Genomic DNA, 21,626 nt, shown 5'->3' on the forward strand with positions numbered 1-21,626 from the left:
TTAAATGTTTTGCTACTATGGTGATGTGGTTGGTCCATCTTGTCTTTCTCTGTATAGACGAAATCATCACTGCAGACCAGTGATAAACTCCGTGAAATGTACCGCAACTTTGTTCGCAAGCATCCAGACATGTTCAAAATATTAGTGTTCCCATGTGTCATGCTAATGCAAGCGGAAATGTCGCTCAAAGAACGGTTAATACTCTCCATGAGTTACAGTATGAAAATCACCTTTGTACACCATATTCTCTTGACGACTATCCCAGCGAATACCTCTCTTTCAGCATCTTGAGCAGTCGTTTGATGATCAGACCTGAAACGTGCAGTTGCGGAACTCATCTCATAGCGAACTCCAGACTTCTCTTGAGCGATGGAAAGAATGACTGGTTACAGACGATAATCATGTTGATTAACCAGGTATTGGATATAGTTTTTATTTTCTTTTGGCCCTTGGAAATGAAACGCTTGGGTGGACATTTCATTCGCACCAATCTAAACTATACTGGAAAATCGTCTCACATCTCAAAATAAAATACCATTTTGCACTTTTGTATGCGGAGAATTTAAGGAGGACTAAGTCACAAATCGACAATTGTTCTTCAAACACTCTTAAACTGGAGTACGTTTTCAATATATTTAAAATTTCTAAAGGAGAGCTACTACTCTTTGAGATTTACAAAAAAAGAACACAGCTTTTTAATGCACTTTACAGTAAGTAATAAGTTTAATCACTATTAAAATGCATCAAAATCTGTCGTTAAATAAATACTGTTAATAATTACTACTGATATTCAACTATATATATATATATATATATATATATATATATATATATATATATATATATATATACAGAGTGTTAATGAACTATACCGACCAACTGTAAGAGGTGATTCCTCACATCAAAATAAGAGAAAAAGTTCATATGGACCTATTGCGAACAGTGCATAGTCAGAGCTAGGGCTGTCCAAAATCGCGAAAAAGCCAAACTTCAATAGGCCCTATTTCGAAGTCCAGAAACTGTGGGCGGTGGTCGTTATCAGCGTAAAGGAAGCCACGCGTACACAATCCAAAAGTGCATATTTCGTCAATTTTCAAAAGGTATACAAAGTATTCCTATAGGGTGTAATTCTCAGGTATATTTTTAATAGAGTTTTCAGATATACTCTGATTTCAAGGAGGGTCCAAAGTAGGCAGAAGGAAAGCCTTGACAACAATGGACATCCAGTGCTTCGGAAGGAAGTCGGAAGTGTTAGGAACCGGCAGCTGCATGTAATTTTTGTGTTCGGAATAATGTGTGATGCGATGTATTTCGTCACGGTATATTTCATGTTTTCTTCACTTATAAGCGTGATAGAAAACATTGCAGCATGCGTTTACCGAGTACGAGAAACCGTTCTGCTGACGATCCTTAACACTTTCGACATCGAGCCAAAAGATTCTGTGTTCACTGCTATCAATGCTTATCGTTTGCCTACTTTGGACCAATCATAAAGTAGAGCATATCTCAAAATTCAGTTGATGGCATGTCTGGGAATTTCACCTTGTATGGAATACTCTATACAACCACTGAAAATTAATGAAATATGTACTTTTGGATTGCGTATGCGTGGCTTCCTTTACGCTGATAAGAACCACCATACACAGTTTCTGGAATTCGAAATAGGGCTTGTTATTTTTTTTTTTTTTTTCAGTTTCGGACACCCCTAGCTCTGAAACTATGCACTTTTCCCCATAGGTCCATATGAACTTTTTCTCTTGGTTTGATGTAAGGAATCACCTCTTACAGTTGTCGGTATAGTTCATTAACACCCTGTATATATAGTATTATTAGTATTAGTATTAGTATATTAGTAATATACTAATATATTACTAATAGTGGTACTTTTAAGTTAATGCTTCAGGAGGAACATTCCTGAGAGGAAATATTTGAAGAAAAAAGTTTCTGGACCAGAATTATAGAAAAATTTGTCATTTATAAACTTCAAATAACTATATTTAGAAAGAAATTAATGTAGTGATGACGGTTAAGAGTGCAAATGAATGATAATAGTAGAATCAATTCATGTTGGAATCAATGAATGAGCACTTCTTTTTTCGCGAATCGCTTACGAAACAGCTATTCACTTCTGTTTAGATGGAAATGGATTCTATGATATGATTTACATTGTTTAACACTTTATCACTTTAGTACATTGCCTTGAATTATGTACTTTTAAACGCGTTTTTCGACGCCTTCTAAACGTAACTGTTTCCAATCCATATATACTAGACCTTTCTTGTTCACTTGATATTAGGAATGAATGACTTAACGTTTCTTTTTAATCACTTGACATTAACTCAATTGTTATTTTTATACCTTTTTGAAAATAATTATGAAAACGTAAAATTATGCAATGGTGTTCTAAGATATAGATAATATTTACACTCTTTTCTTGCTAAGAAAGATTGAAATTTCTGTCACGAGAGGAAGAAATTAAAGTTAAGTATTATCTACCTTATTATTATTATTATTATTATTATTATTATTATTATTATTATTATTATTATTATTATTATTATTATTATTATTATTATTATTATTATTACTTTCAACTTGGCTTCTTTTATTTATTAATAAACTTAGTCTTATTTTTATAAAGAAAATAAACACTTTAATTTGGAAACACAAACAAATAGGTGACTTGAAAAGACACTAAAATTTCAATTACGTGAACTCCAGTCAACTGGATCTGCATCAGCAAATAAAAATCCATTGAAATATGATATTGAAATACTATCTGTATGTATTCATTCGTTAAAATATAACTTCTATGGAACTTCTATTTAAATCAATATTAAAATTTATATTTAATGGAATTTTCTGCATTTTTTATTCAACAAAAGCAGTTTTAGAGGGTTTGTTTTATCTTGCAATATAACTGTATTTTAATAATTTGCCCAATTATACGGTTTTGTGCATATCCAGACTACGTCTAGAACTCATTATCCGGATAATTGGCATTTCAGTGTACAAAAGTTTTGAAGTTTTCATATAGCACAATATATTTATGCTAATAAAGAAAAATATATTAAATTGTTTATATATATGAATTGTTTAGTAGTGATTAAAACATTACTTCCCAACGATCTTAAACATATTTTTAATCTCCTCTTCAAAACTGATACAATTTGAAAAAAAATATAATGTTATTAAAATGTAAAGAACCTACAGTATCATATTTCGATGGGTCAAATCAAACATATATATATGCTATGTTAACTTCATCGTGCACTTAGCTTCGCTGTAAACATAATCATAGTATAGCAAATTATACTATAATTTCCTACTGACGATTGTTATTAGTAAACTTCACTTTTAGAAAAAAAAATACTGGTATACACTTAGTTTATTTTCACATAAGTGGAAATGACAATATATAAGTAGTTTCAAAATTTGGAAACAATAGGGAAACTGATGAACAGCACATTGTCTTACTCCAAAACATATCCACCCGTTCGTGATCATTCCTAACACATTTCCTTAAATATTCCAATGTTTCGTTGAGTTCTTTTCAACATGTGAAGATCTAGAGCAGCCATTCTTTCCTGCACATATAGTATTTTCACAATATTTTTAAAAAAAAAAAAAAGATTCCCTATTCGTATAAATGTATTACCACCACTGCTACCACCTCTTTTCTCCATTCATCATAGATATTCTGCCATTATTGGCTGCTTATCTTACGCAATTGAAAAGCTTCCATGCACCACGGTCTTCAGCTAACCTCTTTTTCTTCGTATGATTTTTTTCTTTAAATTTTGATATCGTCCATCAACTAGAGCCGCTTTCGTCCTTCCCTGTTTTTCCTGCTACCGTTTCTCTTTAGCATAGCTCTCATAATGTAGTTTCTTAGCCAATGTCTCAACCAGTTTCACTTCCTCTTTTTATTTCAAATTTTCTTTTCTCCCCTATCATTTTTTAACATTCTCTCATGCGTTTTCTCCTCGACCTAAGCAATTCTCTTCGTTCTTCTCTACACCCACATTTCGAAAGCTTCTCGTCTTTTTTAATCGCTTTTGCATAATGTCCATATTTCTGCCCTATACAGTACACTACTCAATACAAAGTATTTTATGAGTCTTTTTCTTAACTCTTTACTCATAGACCCACAAAAAATACTTTTCTTCCTCTTAAATGCCTATTTTGCTATTCTTATTCTTACTTTTATTTCATGGTCGCGCTTCATACCATCACTAATAATACTACCCAGGTATCGAAAACTAGTCACCCATTCCATCTAGATATTTTCTCCCCTCCTCCTTCTATATTTGATAGCAACCGCTTCGTTCCAATCACCATGGTTTTTGTCTTTCTAAAGTATATTTTCATCCCATACCGGTACATAGTCTTCATAGCTCTTCCTCAAATTATCTGTTTTATTATTTTTTAGACTATGTAACAAGCGTCATATCATCTGCAAACCATATACATCTAGGAGCTAATCATTCTAGCTCCTACCGAAATACCGTCTTCCTTATATAGGCTCTTTTTCACTATCTCTTCTAGATAAATATTAAATAACATCGGTGAAAGACAACATCCTTGTTATACAGTCCCTTCGAATTGAATTCTTTGTCATTTCTTTCCCTATTGTAACACTTACTTTTTAGCTCAGAAACTTTGTAAGTTTCTTCTGGGTCTTCGATCTTTCCATTCCAACTAAACCGTCTTTAGAACTTCCAGTAACAATTCCCAGTTCACCCGGTTCTAAATCGATAAATACAACATACACGTTTTTTCTCTCTTTCTATACACCTTTCATCAATTATTCTTAATAAGCCAGTGGCATCTATTGTGCCCTTACCTCTCCTAAATCCGAACTGTGCCTATTTAACTTCCTTATTTGTTCTTCCATACTACCTTTTATTTAGTATTCGAAGCATAATTTTTGCTGCATGTAATGTGAAACTAATATTTCTATAGTCCTTATATTTTTCTGGGTTCGATTTCTTAACCAACGGTATTCATAAATTCATTGAACTCTTCAGAAAATCTTTTGGCCACTCTTCGTTTCCTATATTTCATTACAATGGAACAATTCTTTCTGGCCCTTGTCTCCCATATTCTTAATGAATTCGATTAGTATCCATCCCGGTTGCCTTTCAAATCCTAATTGCGTGAAAACCTTTTTCAAACTCAGCCCGAAGAATATTAAACCCTGTATCATCCTTGCGTACTTCATTTTCCGCTTGAATATCCAATCACGCGGTTTATCCTTATTCTCATACAAGTCATCAACATATTTCCAAATTCCTAAGACTTCACTTCTCTCCCTTACTATCTTCCCGTTCTTATTATCTACTGCATTGTATTACCCTCTTGTTTCCTCTGAATTTCCATAGACTTTACCTACTCGTACATTTCCTCATATTTACCAACTTTTTCTATATTCTCACTTTTTTTTTTTTTTTTTTTTTTTGTAAAACTCTTCCCTTGTTCTGTCTGTTTTCCTTGATACTCGTTGATTAACTTCCTGTACATCATTCTGCCCTCTTCTGTATTAACCTGTTTCCACGCTCCCCTTTTCACTATTTTCTGCATCCGTTCTGTATTCATGGTTTCTTAGCCGTTTTCTGTTCATGGTAACCTACTACTTCTTCTAAAGCTTGCTGTTTGCAAAATTTAATATGTTCCCATCGCCTGTTCTTTTCCTCGTTTGAGAAGTTTTCTTCTAGGTTTTGTATGAAAGATTTCTTACTTCCTCATTTTTCAGTTTTCAGTATTCCACATTTTCGGTTAAATATCCACTTCAGCCAACATATGGTTATAATTAGAGAAAATGTGGGCCCCTGGAAGGTTCTTCACGTTCTTCAACCTATTCCGATACCTGTCCTAAATCACAATATAGTCTATTTGATATCTTAATTGAGAATTTCCATGTAAATCTTCTCTTGTGCTGATTAAACCAGGTGTTCTCAATTACTAGTGAATTCTACCAATAGAAATTACCTAATCCCTCTCCCCGTTCATCTCTTTCGCCTGAACCATATTTGCCTACTACACTGCCTTCTTGTCCTTCTCCAACTACTGCATTGAAATCTCCCATTACAATTACACATGCACTCCTCTTCTTCTTGTCTATAATTTCTTTCATTTTCTCTTAATTTTCCTCTACTTCTTCAATTGTCTGTGAAGTGGACGGTGCGGTAGTTTTCTCCATTGCTAAGAGCATTTATTTATTTATTTTATTGTTTAATGAGAAATACAAATTAGAAATACAAATGCTTGGATTGGTATAATTTTAGTCTATTAAGAAATTCATACTTACTTATTTAATATTCATTTATTTAAAATTTATCATTGCAGATTTCAACCCATGGAACTTCGTTTAGGACCTGAGTTCATCGCTGTTGTCGTCTTGGTGAGTACCTATGTTTTTCTTTTAAAATCTTTGTGTGTGCACGTTCAAAATTGCCGATGTCTACTGTAGTAGATAAGTTAATTTCTTCGGTAAATTACATTAACAGTGGCTGTATATCTATATTATAAGTTATTATAAATTCTATAATTTCACAAAATACCGTGATGGAATATAGTAATATAACCGAAACCTTCTTACAGTAAATGTAGTTTGTTGTTGTTTATATTATATTTTCTTTTTACGTGGGGTAGTCTTCTTATATGCTGTGTGCAGGTGTTTTTCTATTTGAGAAGAGTGTACTTCTTTATATTTCCATATGTGGAGAAGAGTGTACTACTTTATATTTTCATATGAAAATTTTACGTGTTAGTTAAAGGTGTTTTGTTTTATTATTTGACGAGTGAACTAACCACATTTTCGTGTTTTGTGGAAAATTAGCATTCTTGGAAACGCTCTTAGAGAAATTTTTAGGCAGTAGTGAAATGACAACATTATTACTGTGGTAATCTATCTTATTTGTGGCATCTGACATCTTGGTTTGTGAAGTTTCACAAGTCTCTATATGCCTATGGGTAGTGTTGAACATCGCAACTGCGCACTTAGTTCACATTGATTGAGAAATGTATGGTAAACCAGAGGACAAAGCTGAAAAATATGAAGGGAAAGAAGATTCATTATCATAGTGGCTCTGTATTAGTAATATGAGTATGTAAAAACAAGACTCTGGGTATAGTATTGAAATAATGACTAATATCGTATCGATATTGATTAGGCAAGTAACAAAGTTAAAAATGAGCAGAAAAGAGTCTAGCGACAATGTGTGCTCAAGTATACTGCAGTCACTCCAATTAGAAACTTTAGATATAATCCATCGAGGTCATCGTTTCAATTCTCTTGTTCTACCAAGTTAGCATAAAAGGAATGGTATGTAAGTTAAACGAAAGGTCCTTCTCCTTACGTAAATTTGCCCTTTGGGTTGTAAATATTTAGGAAAGAATAGTTTTTGCAAGGTTAGGATGCCAGCTTCTAAGACACTTATAGATCATGAACTCATCATACTGGACCTGTTCGTTGTGTGTGTAGCGGTACATGATGACGCCAAACTTGAATCTGTCAAATTTCAGTTCAAGAATGTGCAACTATTTTACTTACCTGCTTGTATTCGACATTCTGTTGATCGTAATATTTTTCCAGTTAGTTGTAGAAATCAGGCCTTATGACGTCATTGTTGTAAGTTCAAAGTTTTTTGTTATTCAATTTTGGTTTCAATTTTTCGATTATGTATATCCATCCTGAAGGCGAGAGACCATCGACCCTTCCCCGTTCTCTGGTTGTTTGTAAATATATTTATATAAATTACTATAGTACTATAGTATATTACTGTAGTTAATGGAGTTATGCAATGTGTGTAAATAATTGTTGTTTTATATGTAATATTGTAAACATGCGCGCATCAAGGTGAGTGAGTATTCGCGACTGCGCTTGCTACCCCATCTTCTCCTTGGAAAAGAATTCTTAGGAGCGTCCCTGTTTGCAACTATACAATAAAAATTGTTTTGTTTCATATTTTTATTTTGTGGGAATGTTTTACTGCGAAATCATTATTTGTTTCTTTCAAAATAAGATTTTGTTTTGTCCCATTTTTAGTTGTTGAAATTGTGGTCACCTTAAATGTAATATCTAAATATTTTAACTTGGGGATGGGGAGGATATAGATGTTGCAAAATAAATAGATTATTGGAGATAAGGGATAGAACAAGAGAACTTGCGTCTTCTTTGGGATTATTTCAATTTTTCATTTGGTACATCATCATTAAAAGTTATTCCTTGTTTTCCGAACCATTCCATTTGCAATATTTTCCAGGTGTTTCGAGCAATTGTCGAAAATACAGTGTAGACTGCAATACAACGCCGATCTACATTTGCTGTTTTGTATTATCTGTATGTCGTTCGCTTGAAGTATGTTGACCCCTTTTTGGATATGTATTTCGTTTCAATAATTTTATTGAAATGAAGGATTATTTTCTATTAAGAAGTGGATATTTAATCTCAAACTGTTTCAAGTGGAAACCATTTTTATTAAAATGTTCGTCGAACAATCCTGCTTTTGTCCTCTTCGAAAGCGCATACATGTATCGGCTGTCCATAAATGTTTACGCCGATAACAAGAGATGTAACTCTTAATTAGATACAGTAAATGGAACACGCGTTATAGCACATATGCTTCTACTTATTAAGTTTTGAACCATACATAAACATTTAATACAGTCAATACACTTCAACATTTAAACCACTTCAACCTACGTGCACCCCAAGTAACACGCAAAATATCAAGCCGGTATTCAATCTCTTGCCACACGTTCAGCAACGTGTCTGGTGTGATTGTGTCAATGGCATTCTGATGCGTTGTTGCAAGATCACAATAATATCAGGAACTGCTGACCCCCAAAGAAAGAAATCTAAGGGGTAATGTCAGGTAATTTCGGGAACCATAGAATTGGGCCGTCTCTTCCAATCCATTGGTTGGGGAAGGTTTCATTAAGAAAATCGTGGACTTCATGAGCCCAATATGGGGGAACGATATCTTGCTGAAATATGACAGTGTCTTACATATCCTGCAGCTGGGGAACGGCATAATTCACCAACATGTCTAGGTAAACATATCCAGTTACATTGCTTCCAAGGAAGAAAAATGGGCCAATCACTCGATCACACATTAACCCACACCACACATTAACCTTTGGACTGTCCCGAATGTGTTCTTGTACGACATGAGGATTTTCTGATCCTCAGATCCGAACATTATGGCGGTTAACTGATCCAGAGACATGAAATGTAGCCTCATCGGAAAAACACACACGCTTCAAGAAATCATTGTCTTCATCCAATTGGTTCAGCATGTCTGTTGCAAATTGTTCACGTTTTGGGCGATCATCTGACTATAATGTCTGAACAATTTGGACCTTCTACACATATAATGGTACTTGAAACTCCCCCGAAGCTTGTTTAATCAATTTCTGTAGTGACCGCGTGAATACGGTTTTAACTGCCTGCAGTCTCCTCTGAAACAGATGGTCTGCCGCTGCTTGTGCGTTTCTGAACTGACCCCCTTTCTAAAACAGTTTCCATTCATGATCTGAATAAATTGACATCAGGTACTTTCTTTCCATAATGGAACCTAAACTTTCACTGCCCAGTAATTTGTGATTTGGTTTCTGCAAGCCACACAACACATTGAGTTTTCTTCTGAGGGGAAGCTGTTTTAACGATATAACTCACACAGCGCTCCTTGTGGCGAAAGTGTTGAATGCAACACAACTGTACAGAAACTTCATGGGTTTCCAAGTATATTTGTAATTTTTTTGAAAAAAGGTAGAATCATAAATATAATTGTTATATAATCCTGAAATCAGGGTAAACATTTATGGACACGGTGTATATTGAGCATATGTTAATATCAGTATACTTATATTTTAAAAATAGTAATAAATAAAAACACCTTAATTTTATATTAGTATTAATGGAAGAGATTACTCATACATATTAGTTTTTAAAAAGCATAATTGAAAGTGTAAGACGCTTGCGTAATTCAAACTTTGAGATTCTCAACTACAGTGTGGTTCGCAATTCACTTGAATTTTATATTATTATTATTATTATTATTATTATTATTATTATTATTATTATTATTATTATTATTATTATTATTATTATTATTATTATTATTATTATATACTAATGTTCAATCTAAGAGGATCACAAGGGTATATCTCGAATACTACAGTTGGATAAAATCTACCATATCACATTAAACGTATTGGTAAGGTCCATGAAGAATATCTCTTCTTGTTGTTAGCGCATCAATGTTTTTATACGTTTATTAACCTGGCAAAGTTATTAATTGAGTATCTAGACGAAAGTTTTCTTCTTCTTTTATGGGTGTGTTATTTGCTTGCTTGCTGTAAGCATATAAGTATCGCATTTACAATTATTTTTTCTAAGAGCTTTAGGAATTTGTTAATAAGCACTTATTGGCCTGTAGTTACGACGAGTGACTGAATAGTTTTGGGACCTTAGGAAACTGTTAGAGGTATAGATTTAATAATTCCCTCATTTTGTAACATAATCCCCTGGCGGATCAACACTCTTGCTCCAGTGATGCTGAAGTGCCTTTATTATCCAAATGGAAAAAAAAAATCTTTAGGTTGTAACTACAGGAACTCCTCTATGGCTGTAATGACACATCACTTGCTAAATGTCGTCAAAATAGAGACGTTTCTAGATTCGGGAACAAATAGAAATTTGGGGCACAGCAAATCTGGTGAGTAGGGTCGATGAGGATAGAAGAACAAATTCAGATCCGCATTCATGAATAGTTGTCATGACAATTGCTGAGGTTTTGCCTGGAGCATTTTTGTGATGGTAGAAAACTTTTCTGGTCAGCATTTGTGGCTTTTTTCTTTGATTTGAACTCTGAGATTTTTCACAAGGTCAGCATTATATTGTTCTGTGATGGTGCAATCCCTTTGTAAAAATCAATAAGTACTACACTGTGGGAATCCTAAACAAATAATGGTATCACCTTACCAACGGAAGGGGTAATATTTACCTTCTTCGGGATGGGGTGCTTCCACTGTTTGGGTTGTTGTTTGGTTTCGAGATGATAGTAATAATTCTAACATTCGTCTATAATGATGAATTGCTACAGAAAATTTGTCCACGTCAGTTTCAAATACTTTGAAATTGTTGAATGACGTGGTCTACCGAGTCGCTATTGTTCAAGAGTCAGAAGACGTGGGGTATATCGAGCTGAGACTCTTAACAAACTAAGTTTTTTTTTTTTTTTTTTTTCAAAATGTAATGTTTTTTTTTTTCTGTGCTATGCCCAGCCTGTCTGCTATTTGATGAATTGACAATCGTTGATCTTGTGTAATTATATCAAGTACGAGGACAATATTTTCTTGACACTCTCCCTGACCTCGGTTCATCTTCAACACTTTTCCTGCCATACTTGAATTCTTTTACCTATCTTTTGCTGGTTGGATATGAAGGAATAGATCACTTAAAGTATTGACCACATCCTGGTGGATAGGATTTTGACATTCCTTTCAACCGCAGATCCTTTTTGACAGCCTTCGACAGTATTCGATTTTTTTTTTTTTCATTTTCCCACTTCAAGTATCTACCGAATCCCTTAAAACCATGAAATTGGTGGAATTTACTAACATAGATTGAACCATGTTGAAATACATATTTTTTTAATCATTATTATTTTAGCTTGCAAAATTTTTGAAGTCCCCCTTCGTACTTGACTTCATTTTGTCTTTTTCTGGCTTTGGTACAAGGATTGGATTAAGTTTTCCTTAAGATGTTGGGATCTATTCTGTTGCTAGGCTGGCAGCGTAAAGTTTTGATAAAATATTAATAGAAGTTCTGGAAGTGTTTAAATATGTATAGGATTTCATTGGGACTAGGTACGTCGCACTTCTTTTCTTTTAAATGCGTCTTTAATTTACTGCGGAGTGATTCTTCAACAAAATAATCAGGTCTGTAGGATAGTGCTTTGGGGATTTTGTATATCTTCGTTATGGTTGTATGAAGCTACGATTTATATGATTGTTTTCATGGGATATTCTTTGGAAACTGGTGTTTCTGGAATTTATTATTATTATTATTATTATTATTATTATTATTATTATTATTATTATTATTATTATTATTATTATTATTATTATTATTATTATTATTTGTAACCTATTCGCGATATATTCTTACCTTTTTACTCTACATGAAATTTTACAGGCGCTCAATGTAGCCCCCTTTTCCCATTGTAATATGCTTGTTCTTCTTGAAGATATGAACTAACACTTTTGTCTTTGTTTGTTTCTCGAAGTTTGGTGTCCCTTTCCAGCAACAAAACTATATGAGATATGAACCTTTAGTTTAAGGTGGAATCTGAAGTACTGTAATGGGTTAAATGCTCTCCTACCGAGAATCGAACACGGGACTACGTGAACTGAAGCGAACACCAGCCACTAGACTAGCGAAGAGAACAATATTTGAGTTCTTTGCAGACATCTTGTTTTTTGTACTGATGATTTGTAACCACCTCACTGCCATCAAAGTTGGTCCTCTTAAGCTCAACTTTTAGATCTGCAAACTGGAAATAATTGAATATTTCAATTTCGATAAGGATGCGGCAATAGTTGCACTTTGTTTTCTACCGAGAAATTGACTCTTTGAGCAAGTGTGTGATGGATAGCGTTCTAATGATGTATCAGGAGCGACTAAACCCTGTCTTGAGCACCATTTGCAAAGTTCCTTTCAAACTTGGAAGAGACAAGACATCGTATACTGAAGTGCAATCACAATTTTTTGTCTGTACAGAAATCGCTTTCACCAAATCTGAACTTGAGAAAACAAAAACCATCAAAATTCTTTTCCCACTAGTGAACGTCGATCTTTCTCAATATAGAACTTCCCTTCTGGACCGAGGAGTCGATTGTCGCTTGCTTTCAAAGTGAAAACGATATGTCCATTCCATACTTCATTGCCTATAACAATTTTAGCCAGCAGTTTTGATTTTCCACCATAAATCTGTTTGAATTCGAACCAATCCAACCTGATTCATTTGTGTCGATCAACAGATGTGCTCATGCAGTCATTTTGAGTAGTGTGTTTAAGACTCTGGTATACGTCAATTCCGAGGAAACATCTGGATGAAAAATATCTGCCTACAAGGGATCCTTCAGCTTGGGAAACAGCCAGAAGTCCTGAAAGCAAGATCTGGGGAATAGAATGATTATGGAAAAGATTAGATGTGTTGCAAAAAGTCTAGAATAATGTGCGGTGCATTGTCCCAATGCAAGATAAAGCTTAAACTTGAGAGCTGTGGTAGATTTTATTGCAATGCATGAAGAAATCTCTTCTTGAAAGTTTACACATAATATTGCCCAGTAATTGTATGATCTTTTGGTACAGGATCAGCAAGAAATAATTCTCTTTTATCCCAGATATACTCCTGTTTCATCACATAGACAACTCTTTCGTTTGAGGGAACCGCGCGAAATTTTTGGGTAAGTTGAGTTGAGAAGGAATGTTTCCTGAGTTATGATTGTCGTTTTGTTTCGCATTGAACAGGGAGAATAAACATTTTATCCATACCTCGTACATCATCTTTTATTGCTTTGTTCGCTTTAATTTCCCGCATCAGCATTATATCCTGAAAGAGTTGAAGTTTACCTTCTATGGAACGGACAGGTTGATTATCAATTTTGTGTCTGCAAACCATTATTCTAATATTTTTGTCCAAGTAACTTCCAAACACTGCTGGATTGCTTTTCTGATATTTCTAAGCTTATTCCAGATGTTTTCTAGTTTATCATGTTATTTAATTATATCATTTTAAATTTATTTCTGTAATTTATTTATGCTTTATTTAACAAAAGTATTTGATTGTTTTATGTGCAGTTGAGGAAGAGCTCTTTTGTATTTTATTTTTCCAATGATGTATCTTGTTTACCTTTCTTTATTCGTATTTATGTTAAATTTTGGAATAAATCTGAGATAACTATTGGAATATCAGTTCTGACTCCTTGTTTTACTTTTTTAACTAAGTCTGGTGAGTTATTAACCTGTAAATCTTGTATCAATTCATCTTAGAGTTTCCTGATACTCTTCCCAATTACCTTTGTGTGTTTGGTAGATACTTTTGTTGTTGTAGTGTGTAATTCTAGCTTCTTTCTTACGTCTGATTGTGGCACGATCTGAACACAGTGCAAAGTACGGTTTAGAAGTCGTCGTTACAGGAAACCTGACTGGGTGCACCAGTATTCTGTAAGGTTTAGTGCCATCCCTATCTGGTATTTGTGATTTCCTAGTAGGGTCTAGTATTTTGACTAAAATCCAAAGACAGTGGTAGATATTCCAATAATTTGTATCGACCATTTTTGTTCGTAATTGTATCTTCGAATGATAGGGATGTTGACTGATTAAATCTGAGGTAATTAATGCTTTTGTAAGTAGTCAGAAAATTTAGAAGTGGAATAATGTGTTGTTTATTAGGTGAAGTAAAGTTCTATAACGTAACTAAATAGAGAGCTTATTTGTGTGAATGTATAGTAACAGTGAAGTGAAAGTTGGATTGTTGGGTTCTTCAGATATTGGACATTGAGTGAAATTTATATTATCTAATTTAGCCGTGACTCCGACATAAGTTGTTCTGTCGTTTCTGATTGTTCTGAATCATGGTGTACGTACAAACTCTTCTCCTTTGTTGCATTATTTCGTTGAGAATAGTCTTCAGTCTGTGTTTTAATTTTTGAACTTTCATTTAACACCTTAAATGTTTATGAATAGTAATTTGTTTTTTTGAGGACTTGATTGGATTCATATTGGTCATCCTCTGTTGCTTCTGTACTCTTCTGTGGTCATGGAGGCTAAGTGGTACAGCGTTTATCTCTGGTGCGTGGGATCCCTGGTTCGATAACAGCTCGTGCCAATTGGGCTTTATGGTGCACAAACACCGTGTGTGTGGGTTTTTCCTCGGGGTTCTTCTGTTTCTCCTACTTTTTTCATTCCACCATTTCATTCATTCTCATTATCACCATCTCCTTTAGCCGTCACGGTATAACTTTAGGACGTAAAACTGAAATATTTCATTTAATTTTCATTTGTACCTTCGTATTTGTCTGTTATGTACTTTATATTTATCTTCGCGTTCGATTCGACAAAGGCTTCAACAGCTATTGTTTGACAACGATGATTTCAGCCTAGTTCATAGCTAACATGTATATATCAAACCTAAACTTCCCGCGAAGTTAAAATTAAGTTCCAAAAAATTTCTAAAGTTTTTACGGGAAAATCAAATGGAAATATTTGAACCTATCGCAGTTTCCACTGCAGCACAGTTTGTTGCGCTGTACCTAGGATATAGGTTTTGCTCCTGCTTGAGGACTTTCCAGAGACTATTTACCGTGAAAACTCGACGTGGTAAAAAGTGCCATTTGAGAAAACCAAAAGCACAGTAATCCATCGTACTGATATCTGTATTCTTAACGAGAACATCCTCAACGGAGTAGCACAGATATCAGCTGCAGCTGCCATGCGTCGGTGTAAGTTCAATGATATTCTGGCCATGTGACTTGAAGCACTGTCTTGGTGCAGTTTTATACAATGAGTGTCACTGATATACAATGCTGGTATTTCGTCTATATAAATGGGGAATATGACGTGTTCTTTGTGATACGCAATAACATGTTGAAACGTTTTTCTACCTTATGAACCTTGAGCTTCTTTCTAAAACAAAAGCCAGTAATAACTATGAAATATTTCGAGAAACTTTCTTTGCATTGATGCACAAGTCACGTTTGTCTTTTTCATGAACATTTCTGTAGCTAATGGGCGACATTCCCCACAGTCACTTAGATAGCTCCGCTTCGCCGCGGTGACTTAGTGATAAGAGTACTCATTTTTTGGTGCGTGAGGCTTCTGGTTCTATCCCAGCTCGTGCCTAGTGGGCTTTGTGATAAGCAAATACCGCAAATAACGTTTGCTGGGTTTTTCCGGGTTATTCCACTTTCATTATTCCCTTATTATTATGTATGTCATCATCACCATCTCCCTTAACCGCATTGCATAAATGTGGGCGGTAAACTGAAAAGGAAAGACCCATCCTTCATCCTTTCTCATAATTAATTTCCAGCGATTAGCAGCTAGTTGGTGTTCGTACAGCTTTCTGTCCTTGCTCTTTCGCTCCGCGATATGCCGGGGTGATAACGCATCTACTGTGGCCTTGCTGGCAGTTGCAGGCTTAATTTGTGACGGATTGTTGACTGACTCACATGTAATCGTTTGGCCATAATACGCTGTGGTAATAAATTGTCACACGCGGCCATGTCCTCTTTATATATATATATATATATATATATATATATATATATATATATATATATATATATATATATATATATATATATAGCACAGCGCTTATGATGAGTTCACTGACGCTCTTATTAGGTGATTTTGTTGGCGATGCGGGTTGCGGAATAGGCTGCTATGAATAATGTTTAATCATAATACTAACAATAGCCGTCCTACCTCAAAGATATTATTCGACCCTATTCTACTATGCGGGAATGCTAAAGTTTGCATGGGATAGACAATGATGAACCACGATAAAAGCGATCTCTTTTTCGGTAGTGTTTTGCACACTACACCACCTTCAGACTGCTACACAACAGCTAAGCGACTGGTACACGTACGCGTAGCGTTTTGTTGCTCTTTGCAACCCGGTTCTTGTCTGTAAACGGATCGTATTCTGTGAATTATATGGGAGACCATTCACCACTCTGAAAGTTTTTTTTTTTTTTTAAAAAAAAGAAAGACAGTGTAAAAAACAACATCTCATTTGGTGTTAGTTGTCTTGTAGTTTCTTGTTTCTTCCATGATTCCGTATGCATTTATCACAGTTTCTCATATGTGTTTATTACACTAACATTCACAACACTGACACACATACAATATTAAAAAGCGGTTATAGAAATAAAAAGGACACAAAGAAATAAATAAAAGAAACGTAAGTTTGTACTATAGTTCTGAGTGTTTGCCAAAACTTTGAATTTGTTTGTTTTAGAATTTGGTATGTTTTATTAATTTGCGTCTTTTCAAAGTGCTATTTGATCAATTACTTTCTTTGTTGGGTCCGTTCATTCCATAGGTTTCCCACTACATGCTCTGTTATTTTTTGAAAGTTGTCGAGTTTTGTTCTATCCTGCCGTAAGCTAGTCCAATCTTCATCACTAAGTTCATCTCTGAGATTCCTTATTTCTTCACTATTTCCGTGATTTTCACAATTCCATATTACGTGTTCAGCTGTTCGGATTTCTCCACATGAACACATTTCGTCATTTTCAATATTTGATCTTTTCAAATGTGTTCTGAAGGGCCCATGTCCCGAAAGCGCTTCCATAGTTTCCTTCTTTATTTCACCAATTTGTTTCCTTACTTTGATAGTTAGTATGTATTCTTTGCGTTTTCTCCTTTTGTTGTGATGTACCATTCTCCCTGCCATTTTCTTTCTACCAACATATTTATTTCGTCTTCGTTGTTCGGATTTGTACCTAGGATCTCTATTATTTTTGTAGTTTCATTATTTGTTTTCCATCATTTTGTAGCTTCTCTTAGTATTTGGTAGTGGATTGGTTCTTCTAGTGCAAGCATCTGTAAGGATTATATCGGTAATGTTTTGATTATAACTAGTGTTCTAATTAAAACTCGTCTCTGAACTCTGTTTATTTGTTCCCCTAATTTTTTATTTGCAAATATTCTGTGAGTCCAAATGCTGGCACAGTATTTTACTGTTGGCATTATTACAGCATTATTGTACATTTGGAGAATCTGTTTGAGTATCTTATAGTGTTTTCTTGCAATTATAAGTATTTTATGTGCTACTTTCTTTCCTTTGTCAGCTACATTTTCGACATGTTTTGCGTAGTTCAGTTTATCGTCAATCCATACTCCCAAATACTTGAATTCTTTCACTTGTTCAATTTTTTGGTTGTTAATATTGGATCTCTTTGTATAGATTGCCCGAATATCGTATATTTAGTTTTATTTCTTGAAAGTTTCAGTTTATATATTTCGCACCATTTTTGAAGCGTATCTAAGACTTCATTCCCTTTTCTCTCAATTTCGTCTCTTGATCGTGCTGATATGACTATTGCGATATCGTCTGCATAGCCGACTACTCCTTCCGTGTCTTCAGTGATTTCCAATGTTTTAGGCAGGATTCGATGACAATGTCCCACATCGTTGAGCCACATATGGATCCCTGTGGACATCCCTTTGTTGTTTATGTTGTAATGTTGTTATTTGGTGCCTTGTAAGTGACCTGTCTTTCGTTGTAGTATTCTAACATTAGTTTGTATAGTGATTTAGGTATTTTCATTTTTTAAAATTGTTTGAAGAGTGATGGCCACCACAAATTGACAAAAGCTCCGCTGATATCTACATAGATTATTAAATGGTACTTGTCTATTTTTTCATTTTTTATTAACTCTAAAAACCTCCTTATAGCTGTCTCCGTACTTTTCTTTTTCCTAAAGTCATACTGTAGCTTGTCTCTTTCTATGTTTCGATATTTGTTTAGTCTGTTAGTGATTACTATTTCGATTATTTTTCTTATTATTTAAGAGGCAGATCGGTCTATATGCCTTAGGTCATCATTTCTTTTATCTTAGCTCTTTTTTATTATTACCAAGTTTGCGAGTTACCATATTTTAGGAATTCTTTTCGTCTTGAGGCATAAATTGTAGAGTCTTGATAGATATGGTGACCATGTATCTGCATTTTCCAGAAAAAATTCTGATTTTATCATGTCTGGAGTGGTGAACGGGCTGCATCCCAATCATTTATATTATGTACTAATAAATTATTTTCTGTACGTAAAAAAGGAATAAAAAAGAAAAAGAAAAGAAAACGAGAAAGAGAGATAAAATGGCATGGTTTTAAATATTAGGTGTCATGCTGGAAAGAAATGTGCCTCACCTCAATCGGCTGGGGTTTGATAGCCGAAAAGACTGGGAGATAAACGAAACATCAAAGTATAAGAGAGAGAATAAAGGCAAGAGGCAGTTGCGTCTGCCATCAATAAGTCCGAAAGTAATCGGCCAAGGCAGGGGAAAGTGGAGGCTTTAGAAAAAAAAAATAACTAGTGTATTCCCGATATAAATTAGTTGTTGTTATTATTATATATCATACAGTATTCAAATTATGTATTCAAACATATGGCCCCTATTAAGATGTGGAATGTTGGAACTCCGAAGGGCCGACAGCTCTGTTTTGGAGGAAAAAAAGAGTATCTTGAGACTCGTTGGTTGTCACTATTATATATCATGCAGTATTCAAATTATGTTTTCATGTTGAACAAAATCTTGTTGTATAGATTTTGCGTATGTTCGTTGCGATGTGCTGAGTGTAGGTTTATTCATATGTGTTTTTCGCTTTTGTGATATGTGATTTGTTCTACCATTCCTTCTGTTTTCGTTATCAGCTTTTCCATCTGTTTCATGTCAGCTTTGTTTTACTTAAGAACTTGACAAAAGCAAATTTTAATTAAAAATAATAATTTTGTAACAGTTTCACCAACTAACTAAACATCTTGTGTTCATCAAGCACAGTACAATATAATAGAGAGATGACTTTTAATATAACAAAATCCCTGAGACTGATTTTGAACGCTGGTTGGCTGATCAGATCGATCTCCGCCAATCAGAATTAGAATTGAAAAAGGAGCAATTAAAACCATAAATCCATTTCCTCCCAAATTTCCTTACTTACCAAATTTCGTGAAAGAAATTGAGGATCGGGAAAAAAGCACAGAACTAGAATTAGAAATAGAAAAGAAGGGGGTAATTGCGTTCCTGGATACAAGAATAAGGAAGCAAGAAGAGAAGTTGGTTACGGAATAATACTAGAAGAGATATACATCAGGGAACTTCTGTCATAAAAGGAGTAATGTTGAAGGGAAAAAACTGATAGAATGTGTAAAACAACACGAAGATGATGTAGGGTTACAAAGAGAAAAGAATACAATTTATAAGTGTACGAGATGCCCTGGACATTATCAATTGGTGCGAAGGTAGTGTTTCTCTATCTGGTAAAATGGAAGAGCTCGATCTAAATTTAGCATCGATTAGGCATGTACAGAGAATACTTTTGTATGTGTTAAACCACGTCTTCTAGATTGCCACCAACAGCTCGTTGGTATTTGTACTTGTCGCCGAAGCTCTTAGTTGGGATTGTCCCTCTCTACCTTTTGTGATATTTTCTCTTTCGGGATAATGTTATTGACATTCGATGTTTTGGAACTCTACATACTGCTTTTGGGGTTAAGTCCAGAGTTTGGATTGGATTACTATGAAGGAATATCCTACTGTCGATAAGTGTTTGAAGTTCATAACGGGCTACTAATAAATACGTCAACAATGATGTCAATAACACTGGTCGGCAAAATGAAACTTTTTTTTTTCGCTCCCACGAACGAAATTAGGTGATTCCTATAGGTTTCGAGCTCCTGAGTTCGAATCCGTAACCCGTTTTACTCCAGGACGTACCAGTTTTCAGGGAGGAGGAGGGTGTTTCAATATCCGACCAAAGATGCTATTCTCGACCCATAATAATTTGCACGGTATAATTTAAATATCAATATAAATTATGCAGATAAAATTGCATAAAAAGTTAAAATTTAACATTTACGTGTCACTTGGTTTTCCTACTACTCTTGTAATTACTACGATTCCCTAGAAAGTTACTGCACAATTCTCGAAAGGCCTCCCAAGCCTCACTTTCCACTTCATTAAGCTTAGAAGAAAATGTAGTATCCTTAAAAACGTCTCTGAGTTGAGGTTACGTAAAAACACCTTCTTTCACCTTGGCCTCACTGAGTCTTGGGAATAGTTTTCTGAGATGATTAAATGCTTCACCATCCCGGATCAGGGCCTTGACGAAGACCTCCATGAGCCTTATTTGATATGAAGGGGTGGTAAGAATATTTTCTCCGGATCCACAAGACGTTCATTAGCCACGTTCATCTCCCCTGGAACCAGTTGCTTTCTTGGCGGCCATTTTGTGATGGTGTACTGATCTTTGGCTCGACTATCCCAATGACACAAGAAGCAGCAGTACTTTGTGTAACCTCCTTGTAAACCGGTGAGGATGGCAATAACCTTAAGGTCAGCGCATACAGACCACTGGAACTGTTCGTACTTTATTTTCTGCAATAGGTTTCGCATGTTCTCGTATGTTTCTTTCATATGTACAGCATGAGCAATAAGGATGGCTGACTTTTCATTGCCATTGTGTAGTAACACTGCCTTGAGACTTATCGTAGAGGAATTTACGAATAGCCTCCAATCTTTAGTGTTGTAGTTCAACTTCAGTTGTCCCATAAGCGATGGAATGTCACTGCAATACACCAAATCACCATCCTTTGTAAAATTAGGAACTAGGCTCATCTCTCTTTTCCTATACATCGATATATTCACATCTTGGTTTAGTAGATTCCATTGTTGAAGTCGTGATGCAAGCAACAGGGTCTTGGACTTGGGAAAGTTATGTCTCTGATCAGATCATTCAGCTCTTCCTGACTTATCAATGTGGTTCATTAGTGTCAGGCACTGGAGCGTAATTGGGATCTGACTGTGTACTCCAAGATTGTGCAACA

The 21,626-nt window shown here is 34.8% G+C and overlaps 1 long non-coding RNA gene across 1 annotated transcript in view; it reads left to right on the forward strand.

The window, feature by feature from the left end:
- Positions 1–6,406, forward strand: part of LOC145670645 (uncharacterized) — a 44,600-nt gene extending 38,194 nt beyond the window's left edge. The window contains exon 3 of the long non-coding RNA XR_014128367.1: positions 6,349–6,406. This is a non-coding gene — a long non-coding RNA (uncharacterized LOC145670645). The remainder of the gene's footprint in view (positions 1–6,348) is intronic.
- The last annotated feature ends 15,220 nt before the right edge of the window (positions 6,407–21,626 follow it).

Source organism: Thermobia domestica, chromosome 14, assembly GCF_964235325.1.
Source record: "Thermobia domestica chromosome 14, izTheDome1.hap1.1, whole genome shotgun sequence".
Classification (NCBI taxonomy): domain Eukaryota; kingdom Metazoa; phylum Arthropoda; class Insecta; order Zygentoma; family Lepismatidae; genus Thermobia; species Thermobia domestica.